Below are 10,782 nucleotides of genomic sequence, written 5' to 3'. Positions count from 1 at the left end.
ATTGTATGGATAAACAGAGCTGAATTGTGCTTATAAAAACCTTCACTTCAGTTCTGCTGAAGAAGGAAAGACATACACATCTAGTATGGCTTAAAGGTGAGTAAATCATGAGAGAGTTTTCATTTTTTGGTGAACTAGCCCTTTAACTTGTATTGAACCTGGAATATTCCTTTGACCCAAGAAAGCCTGTGAGGTGATATCCTGGAAATTTCTCTACAACGGCGGTTAAACACATGTGGGAAACCAAAGATGCAACTGTGCGTATTTTACCTGACAACAGAATCCGCCATTTCATGAAGGTTAACTTAAACACAAAGGTGTCAAATAACTGGTTTCAAATTTGGAATAAAGAGCGTGTGTTATCCTTGAAACCGGTTTTAAGCTGTTCTTGTTGGACTGCTGCTGTTTATTTTTGTTCTATTTAATTTCTAGTTGATGAAGTTTCTAGTTGCCGCGAGACTGTGTGACGTCATTAAGCCATTTAAAGCAGAGCCTGTCGCCAGCGTGTGGTTGGACGTGATTTTATTACTCTGAGGCTATGAAATTATTAATATTTTGACACTTAATGTGGTATTGCTTTATTTTCTAATTAACTTGTCTTACTTGGCTCTGATAGGTCAAGTTGCTCATTAGTTTTGACCATCCACATGAATAACCCATGTAAAAGAATCAATGCGTCAAAGTCACAAATTAAGACATCAGTATTCTCAATAATCCCTGATGGCACACGTACATCACCCACACGTCTATCTGACGTGTGTGTTTACATCTGAAAGACTTTTTAACCTTGTTTGCTCATCTGCAATATGTCAATAAAACGTTTCCTCTCGGATGTCAATAGACCTTATTCACAGAAGCGCCATCTTTGATTTTTAATGGGAATGACAACGAGGCTGTGAGGGAATGTGCGCACGGTATAAATCTGTTAAAAGCTCTGATTTTCCACAATGCATGTTGTGAGTTTTTTTAGAAAGATGTTTTTTTCAATATTTGTCCTTGGAATGATCCAAAAACACTTTAACCCTTTGCGTCAAAAAAAAAAAAAAAAAAAAAAAAAAAAAAAAAAGGAAGAGAAAAAGAAAAAAAGTTACTCGGAGGTCTTTAGAAGACAAAAATGTCTGTGTCAAAAACTGCCATAATAATATTATATATTAATATTATTTTCCACTTTCACTGACTTAGATTTTTTAACCAACATCAGTCCTGATCATAACTACCAAATATTCATTCATTTTCAGGATTTTAACCCTTTAAATGCCAGTTTGTTTACATAATGCCACTGTTGTCTTTTACACACACACACACACACACACACACACACACACACACACACACACACACACACACACACATACATTTGTCAATACACACATACAAAACACACTCTGACATCCATACTGACACACCCACACAATTTTAGCTGCATCATTTATTCAGTTGGCCTGCAGTGCTCTATAATACAGCAAACAGAAAATAGGGGAAAAGCATGTATTTGCTCCATAGGCTAAATATGAGAAAAATGGCGCCATCTGGTGGAAAATATTAAACATTTTAATTTTGAAGCCAGGGCTCCGGAATGAAAGCATAATATTATAGAATTCATGATTTTATGCTTTAATGACACTGGGATCAAATATTGCAGTTTTAATGGGGACATTTTTTGTCCTGAAGGTCCTGAGTGTAACTATTTTGTGTACACAGTGTATTATAGATGTATTATAGGAACTGAGGTTGAAATATCAAAATTCCCCCAAAAATACACACCTTTGGCAAAATGTATGCCGTTGGCATTGACACAGCCAAAATGATTTAAAAAACACAAATGAAAAAGAAAATTTCTGACAGACAAATAAATTCAGTGGTCAAAGGAAGCTTTTTTCAACTTAGAAATATTGCAATAGAAATAAACATTTTTAACTTTTAATGATTTGGAAACAGTGATACATGCTTTTATTTCTTCTAGACTGGACTACTGTAATGCACTTTATTTCGGTGTTACTCAATCTTCTCTCTCACGCCTTCAGCTGGTGCAAAATGCTGCTGCTAGGCTTCTGACCGGTACCAGAAAATATGATTCTATTTCTCCTGTGTTAGCCTCACTTCACTGGCTTCCTGTTTTATACAGGATCCAGTTCAAAGCATTACTCTTTAATTACAAGGCCTGGCATGATCTGGCACCATCTTACATTTCAGATCTTATTTCTCTACAACAACCCTCTAGATCTTTACGTTCATCTACCAGCTTACAGTTAACTGTCCCCAGGTCACGTTTGAAAAGCGTGACCGAGCCTTTTCAGTCGCAGCACCCAGGCTTTGGAATAAGTTGCCTTTTCATATCCGGTCTTCTCCTACTCTTGAGGATTTTAAATCTTGTCTTAAAACGTACCTGTTTGTTTTAGCTTTTAAATCAGTGTAAATGTTAGTATTGTAATTGTTACTTGTCTTGTGTATTTGTTTTATCTGGCTTATTGTATAGCACTTTGGTCAACAGTTGTTGTTTTTAAATGTGCTTTATAAATAAATGTGACTGACTGATAAAAATGTCCCGAAGGTCGCACAAGGGTTAAACTGCAGTACATCCCATTGAAGAGAGCGTATGTCTATCCCTCACATCCTCGTTGTCATTCCCGTCAAAAATCAAAGAAGGCGCTTCTGTGAATAAGGTGTATAAGACATTTATCAGAAACGTTTATGATGTAGAATGTTTGTAAATCTGATCTTTTTAAGATGTTTAGCAGATGTTAATTAAAATGCGATGCTTTCCAGATGAAAATATCTAAAACAGACACTCAGGAGATGTACGTGTGCTATCTGGGAAGAAACTCGTTTCTAATCATTTCAGTATATCCAGCAAATCTGGAAGTATTCCCATGATACTGCCAAATGTGCACTGGTGCCCATAACTGTGGCCCCTCTCAGTCTGTGAGCAGGACCTGTTGCACGCCCAGTTTTGTTTCACCTTGTTCAGATGAAAAACAGCCTATACAAAGATCACAGAGACTTTCCAGTGTAAAACGCAAAAGCCAAATCAGCTTCCACCAGTGGCCTGCCTTCAGTAACTTGACTACTTGTCATTTAGCAACTTAAGTATTAAGTATTAAATAAAAAGTCTTTCAGTATAAAAATGGTAGAATAATGCAGAACTTAACAACAGACAGGGTGGAGGGGCAACAAAGCTTTCAGGTGTTCTTTACCGTTTATAATATATATTTTTAAATTCTGACCTTTGTATAAATCCAGATCTTTTATCTCTGTGTAGTTATCACAGACTGTGCCATTTGTGTTTCTCTGTCAAACCACACAGCTTCCCTTAAAATTCCCTCTGTCCCATGGGGTGGATTATGCCCTTTCTGTGTTGAAATGACCGGCCTGATCTGGCAAACTCAACATTGAACACCGTGCTACAACTTCACCTTGGCTCTGACAGTTCATTCTCCAGCCAGTATTTGCAGCATTCATAGATCTGCTGTATTTTGGAAAATGGAGTGTGAAAGCTACTTGATTTCCTGAGCCAAGTTTCTTTTGGCAAGGTGCAGAGCTATGGCTGTAACACATACAAACAGTGGAAATTAGTATCAGTCCCTGCAAATCAGATTCCGGGCATGCACAGTTAGAATAATCCTCTCTGATTTCTCCACACTGAATCAAAGACTTCTCATCTGGAGGACAAAGAACCAATGGTGTTTCACAGAGCCAGCTGGAGGCCTATCGACAAACCACTGAGTAAATATAAAAAATTATAGGACATCTGAAATTTTGTACAAATGTGTGAGTAATTAAATGACTTTCACGGAGGTCAACTTTTTAAAAGTAATTTCTATCGATTTTTTGGCGCCCCTAGTCAGCCATATGTCCACTATGTTCGAGACTTTTAAACAAAATTTTTTTTTTTGTGCAAATCTATGTGTAAATCTATAATCAAGTGAGTAAAAATGTCAGTACTTTTATCAAACAGTTTGATACTGATTCTAATGAAATGCGCTCATGCAATTTTTTAGTTTGTGAGCAACTTTTTTCTTAAAGGAATATTCCGGGTTTAATACAAGTTTTAAGCTCAAACAGCATTTGTGGCATACTGTTGATTATTTCGACTCGTCCCTCCTTTTCTATAAAAAAAGCACAAATATGTGTTACAGTGAGGCACTTACAATGGAAGTCAATGGGGCCAATATGTAAACATTAAAATACTCACTGTTTCAGACGTATAGCCACAAGATGTAAACAATATGTGTGTTAACATGATTTTAGTGTGATCAAATCACTTACTAGCCTTGTCTGTGTAAAGTTATCACCATGACGACGTAATGCCAACAAACTCTAAAACCCTAAAATGACTGTAAAAATTATGATTTAAACAACTTTACAGCTCAAATAATACACAAGTTTTAATAGAAAAATGTTAGTAAGCTTCACATTTCTGCCTTTAAATCCACCAGAAATTGGCCCCACTGACTTCCATTGTAAGTGTCTCACTGTAACCTTGATTTTTGCTTTTTTTAAAGAAAAAGAGGGACGATTTGAAATGAAATAGCTCCTTTAAAGGATTAGTTCACGCAAAAATGAAAATTCAGTCATTGTTTACTCACCCCTGTGTTGTTATAACCCTATATGACTTTCTTTCTTTTTCTTAACACAAACGGAGAAATTGTGAAAAATGTTGTGTTCAGTGATGTCATACAATGGCAGTTTATGGTGACCACCTCTTCAAGCTTCAAAAGAACACAAAAGTATAATTGAGAAGTCTAATAAATTATTCCATGAGACTCATGATTGTTATGAATGCATACGATAAGATTTAGTGAGAAACAAACTGAAATCTAATGTATTATTTAGTGAAAATATTCACTTACCAATGATCTCCTGTGTGCGTTCATGATAGGGCACGAGAGCAACATTGGGGCGTTTGGCTATCACGACACTGGGGCTTCAAGCAAAAACTTATTTTGTTTATCTAAATACAGGTCCTCCACAGCGATAGTGACAACAGAACACAACACAGCTACACAAAACAGAAAAACAGAACTTACTAAACATGTCTGAAGAGTTTGTAGTTGAGGAATTTATGCATTTCTGTGCCCAGCCTTATTTTTTTTATTCGGAAATCAAACAGAAACATAGAGGAGGCTACAGGCAGCCACAGTCACACTGTGTCCAAACCTGATGGCAAACGACACACGATATAAGGTATATTTTATATGTTAATCAGAGATTTTATCATAACCATGAGTGACGAGTGACAGTACATTCTGTTGATCGCTTGTTTTCCATTTTTTGCATTGCGTGAGTAACTCCATCCACTGTGAACTGACACCGGTCCAAAAACGTTCAAAAAAATAAGGCTGGGCATAGAAATGCATCAATTCTTCGACTATAAACTCTTCAGACATGTTTAGTCAGTTCTGTTCTCTGTTTTGTGTGAGCTGTGTTGTGTTCTGTTGTCACTATCGCTGTGGAGGACCTGTTTTTAGATAAACAAAACGAGTTTTCTCTTGAACGCCCTAATGTTGTGAGGGTGCTGCGTGAACTGTTGCTCTCGTGCCCTATCATGAACACGCACACAGGAGATCAACGGTCAGTGAGCATTTTCACTAAATAATACATTAGATTTCAGTTTGTTTCTCACCAAATCTTATCGTATACTTTCATAACAATCATGAGTCTCATGGAATAATTTATTAGACTTCTGAATTATACTTTTGTGTTCTTTTGAAGCTTGAAGAGGTGGTCACCATAAACTGCCATTGAATAACATCACTGAACACAACATTTCTTTGTGTTAAGAAAAAGAAAGTCATATAGTGTTATAACAACACAGGGGTGAGTAAACAATGACTGAATTTTCATTTTTGGGTGAACTAATCCTTTAAAATTAGAAAACACGGTTGAAACGTCGAATAATATGATACATATAATTATAAAATATACATGATGGCAAACCCCTAATTAAATAACGTTTCAGTAAAACTATTGTTTTCAAATAGAGACCATGTCCACACTAATACGTACACTTCTGGAAAAAGTTTGAAAACTTCAGACAGAGTTTAACGAAAACCGATTAGAGTAGCTGTGGCCCGAGTACACGTTTAATATTTGAAACCAAACAAACGGCATAAAATCTCTTGATGAAATCATTATTTAAGCAAGAAATTATATTTGATTAGATTCTAGAGAAGAGGACAGAATAAAGGGATGAGATCTGGCGCGCGCGTCATGCGCGTTCATAGTTACCTGCGCGCACCTGCGACAGAAAAAAAAAAAAACGAGCACTTCAAAACAAAATGACTTGACTTTTCAGCTTCACAGATAACCCGAATTAATCGCGCAATGACCGTTCCATGGAGTTTGCTGTCGATTCTGGGTTTGATCTGTTATTCAGACTCGAGGTGCTCTCCCACATCTTACTACAAAAGCTGCTGGATCCGCAGATATCCAGGACTGTATGTGGATATAGAGGAATCACAACGCAGAGGAGCCCAGATCCTGAAGGTGTATCAAGAAGAGACTGCGTTAAAATGCAGCAGAACATGCTGCCTGACACGAAACTGTGAGTTCATGTTTTTTAATTATTTAAATAATTATAACTAGTGTACCCAAAATGTATTTGGGCACTTCAGTCCCAATTAAAAATATGAGAATGCCATTGCATCATTAGACAACAAAATGTCAAACCAGCAATGGGATGTATTTTAAAAATAGCAAACACCACAAAAATAAGTTTGCTAGGCTTGAAATGGTGATGCAAATCGAAAAAATGGTGTAACACTTTGTGGTTGTCAAATGTTTTTGGCTATAGTAAATGTTCATATAGAAACATTTTCTGTGTGCCTGATGTGTCTAAATACTTTTTGGGGCCAATATACAATACAAATCCTGCATAATAGTATACATAAACAAGCATCAAACATTAATATCATATTGCTTGAAATTTGTCCATTTGTTTCTGTAAAATAAATGAATGTGTGAATATATCAAAGTAGTTGCCTTCATCTGAACAAATATTAAAAATGGCAACCAAATATTTATTGAAGAATGAGCGGTTTGCAGTATATAATTGAAATACAGGAAAGCAAAGTAATTCAAAGTCTCAACCTTCAGACATGGTTGCTGGTGCTTTAAATAATTGTATCAATTGATTGCACAGTCTCCTGCAACCTGGCTGTATTTCATTACAACACCACTCAGGACAGTATTAACTGCTTTCATCTGCAATGCCCGACCACTGAGAGCTGCATTCCACACCATAGAGGAAATGTCATCCTCTATAATGTTACTAAAGGTGAGAAACTGCACATATACAGTATCTTTACTTTAGTTTCAGGACATTTAAAACCTTTCTTTTTCTTTTTTTCAATGATAAAAGTTAACAAAAAATTACAGAGTGAACAACAGTTTTAAACTAGATACAATGTATTAACTTTCTGAGATAAAATTACCTTGAATCAATTTGATGAGTATGAAGAAATTACAAGCTTGTTGCTAAATAAACTGATTGTTTTTTAATCACTCAGGTGTTGATCCTGACCTGTTGGTGTTTGGGAAGCATTTCACCACCAATGTGCGCGTGCTGCCTCACATGTCGTCTTCACGGCTCAATGTTTCAGAACCTCTGACCTCTGACAAGCGTAATTTCAACTATCCACCCAACCCTCCTGTCCAGTCTATCAGTCCTGCTTCTACCAGTACAAAAAAACCCACAACCCCCCAAAAAACCACTCGCTCTGTTCCGACTTTGCATGACGCTTATAATCACCACCTTCAATGTAGTACAAAAAAGGAGACTACAACAGCTCAAAGCGTCTCAGAACAAGTTATATTGACTACTTTGCTGCCTAAAATGGACGAACAGACTTCTACATCACAGGGGGCAACAACAAATCTGCTTCATATGACAAAAACCCCAGACCAACTCAATACAAGCATCAATGACACTTTAAATGACCACAGTAGTCCAAATATATCCCAACCAAGCTCCACAATGGCTACTGTGACACCCATTCCAATGACTGAATCTCAAACCATATCTACATCCAGAACCACAACTTCCCAACAACCTTTGGGATTACAAACTACAGTTCAAAGCAGCACTGTCGCAAAGAATACAAACTCTTTGACAACACCTTCTCAAAACTCAATGACCATGAAGTCCGTAACAGCAACAAATGTGCCTTCACAAACTAAGGTGTATGAGACTTCTACATCGCCTCTACGAACCACAATCCAAACAACTAATCCATCTCAAACAATTGCTTTCCAACCAAAAGAAACAACTACCAGTGATGCAAGCACCTTGACGATGTCAACCCGCACCAGCCCAACAATAACCACTGACAATCCAACAATGACCAAACATTTGACCCAAAGTTTTACCAACGGCTATAGGGGTGATTCAGCAACCACCAGTTACATGAGCACCTTAAAGATCTCCACCACCACAAACCCTACAACCATCATTGATGCTTCAACAATGACCATCCCAGCAATAACCATTGATGCATCAAGAACGACCAGACATCTGACCCACAGTTTAACCAACAACTACAGGGGCAACTCGGCAACCACCAGTTACACTAGCACCTTAAAATTATCAACCACCTCCATCCCAACAATAACCATTGATGCTTCAAGAACAACCAGACATTTGACCCAAAATTTAACCAACAACTATAGGGGCAATTCGGCAACCACCAGTTACACTAGCACCTTAAAGTTGTCAGCCACCACCATCCCAACAATAACCCTTGATGTTTCAACAACTACCAGACAACTGACCCCAAGCATTACCCAAACCCGCATGGGTAACTCTGCAGCCACAAAAAGTTTGAGTTTCTCTCTAACTGCCCCTACCAGCAGCATGGTAGACAGTCAACAGAACCCCAACGACACCAAGGGTTACATTGGTCGTAATATTACTACTGGTGACACCCCTCGACCTATTGGGGATGGAAGTTTGATGTCAGTTTGGCATTTGGCAGCCAACACCGTACTTGTGGCCTTGGCTACCTGTGCAACCATAACGTTTGGCTGTTGTTGTTCCGTGTTTGTGGCTCTAAGCTGGCGAGGTCGTAAAAGACGGATGGGTAGGTACAGGACAAATCTGAGGGGCAAAAGAGGCTCTATGAGACTTATCAAATATGTCATTGTAAGAGAGAGCTCGTGAAGTAGAACTGGTTGATTGCATGTTCATGTTTCGTAGATGCTGCTAACGTTTAATAATTTGGGTTAAGTCAAACTGAAGGTAAGAACAGAAGTTGGGAGTTTTAAAGAATATAGTGGGATCACTTTCAAAACCACTTGAGAGAACAAGATGATTGTTCACATTATGACTTGTTTTTCAAATCGGCTCCTCTAAACACCTTTACAGTTAAGTGCCATATATGGACTTGAAGATTGACAACAGTCTCATGACAGCTCGAAATAATTTGTACGCGATGGAGAAATCGTAAGATATCGTGCGACTTGGCTCATACGAAAAGGAATTACTTTTATTCTCATCGAGACCAACCATTCAACAAAGCGAATTAAAAATCGATACAACACAGGCATCAAATGTTTGCTAGCCTAATTTTCGGCTAGTGACGAATTAGGAAAAATCGTAAGACGCTCATTGAAAACCCTGATGTTTCTCTTCCATATTAAAATAATGGTTAGGTTTACAGTTTGTTTAAGGGGTTAGATTCTATGGTTAGGTTTAGATTTAACTTTGTAATAAAATTGTTTGTTGGTTCATTTATGTTTCTCCATTGTAGCACAAATTGTACATTTTTGCCATCTCGTACTATCATTATGACTCGTCATGAGACCTGATTGAGAGTGAACTTTGATGTCCAGGATTCAAATAACTATTATTCAAATCATACTGTACAAAAACAAAACCGTTTACAAAGATTTATTTTTTCAGTTGTAAAGATTGATTTTTGCGGTCTGCCGCTGCATAATTTCTATCCCTTTTATGATTGTAAATGTTTGAAATTTTTAAAGATCTTGTTTTATAAACTGAATACATGAATGTGTGCATTTTTCAGAAGTATTAGTGAAGACCAGTCTTTCTTGGACAGTCTTCGTCATGTGATTTTTATAATTTCATTAAAAAGATGTATTATAATTTTATTATGCCTTACAACTTTTTAATTTTTGGTTAATTGCTTGAAATGGCTTACTTTCTTCCATCATGTGACAATTTTGTGAAACATCTCTACTTGTTTCAAGCTGCTCTTTGCTATACTATATAAGTGAATGGGTATGGATGATTCAAACTCCAAAAATGCACCAGAAAGTTATCATAGAAGTAGTCCATATGACTTGCATGCTATATTTTAAGTGAGTATAGCAGACTAATCTCACTGTGAATATGGCGCCAGTAGGTTGAAAGTTTTGCAGCTGAAATCGATTGGTGTTTACCGAAATTTGAACAACTACCCCCAGTGGCCAAAGCTGGAGGTGTTGTTTAACAAAACGCGAATGTGAAATGTACATAGAGTGGTGCCAAATGCGAGTTGTATTTTTAGGTGTAAATGATGTAATAAAGTTAAAAGTCATTTTTGGAGCTCAAAAGCATCTGTACCCCATTCACTTTCAAAATATGGAAAAGAGGAGCTCGGATATTTAGCTTTTTGGGTGAACTATTCCTTTAACACCTAATCAGTGCTGGGAAACTATCCATCAGATTTATCATATTGCTGGCTTTTCGGCAAGTGGCAAACCTTGGCACTGAAATTCAGATACAATTGAGAATCCAAACTCTTATTGGACACTAGCCCACCAGTCAAGATCACCTGACATTCA

Source organism: Myxocyprinus asiaticus, chromosome 46 (genome assembly GCF_019703515.2).
Source record: "Myxocyprinus asiaticus isolate MX2 ecotype Aquarium Trade chromosome 46, UBuf_Myxa_2, whole genome shotgun sequence".
NCBI lineage: Eukaryota > Metazoa > Chordata > Actinopteri > Cypriniformes > Catostomidae > Myxocyprinus > Myxocyprinus asiaticus.
This window is presented reverse-complemented; position numbering follows the sequence as displayed.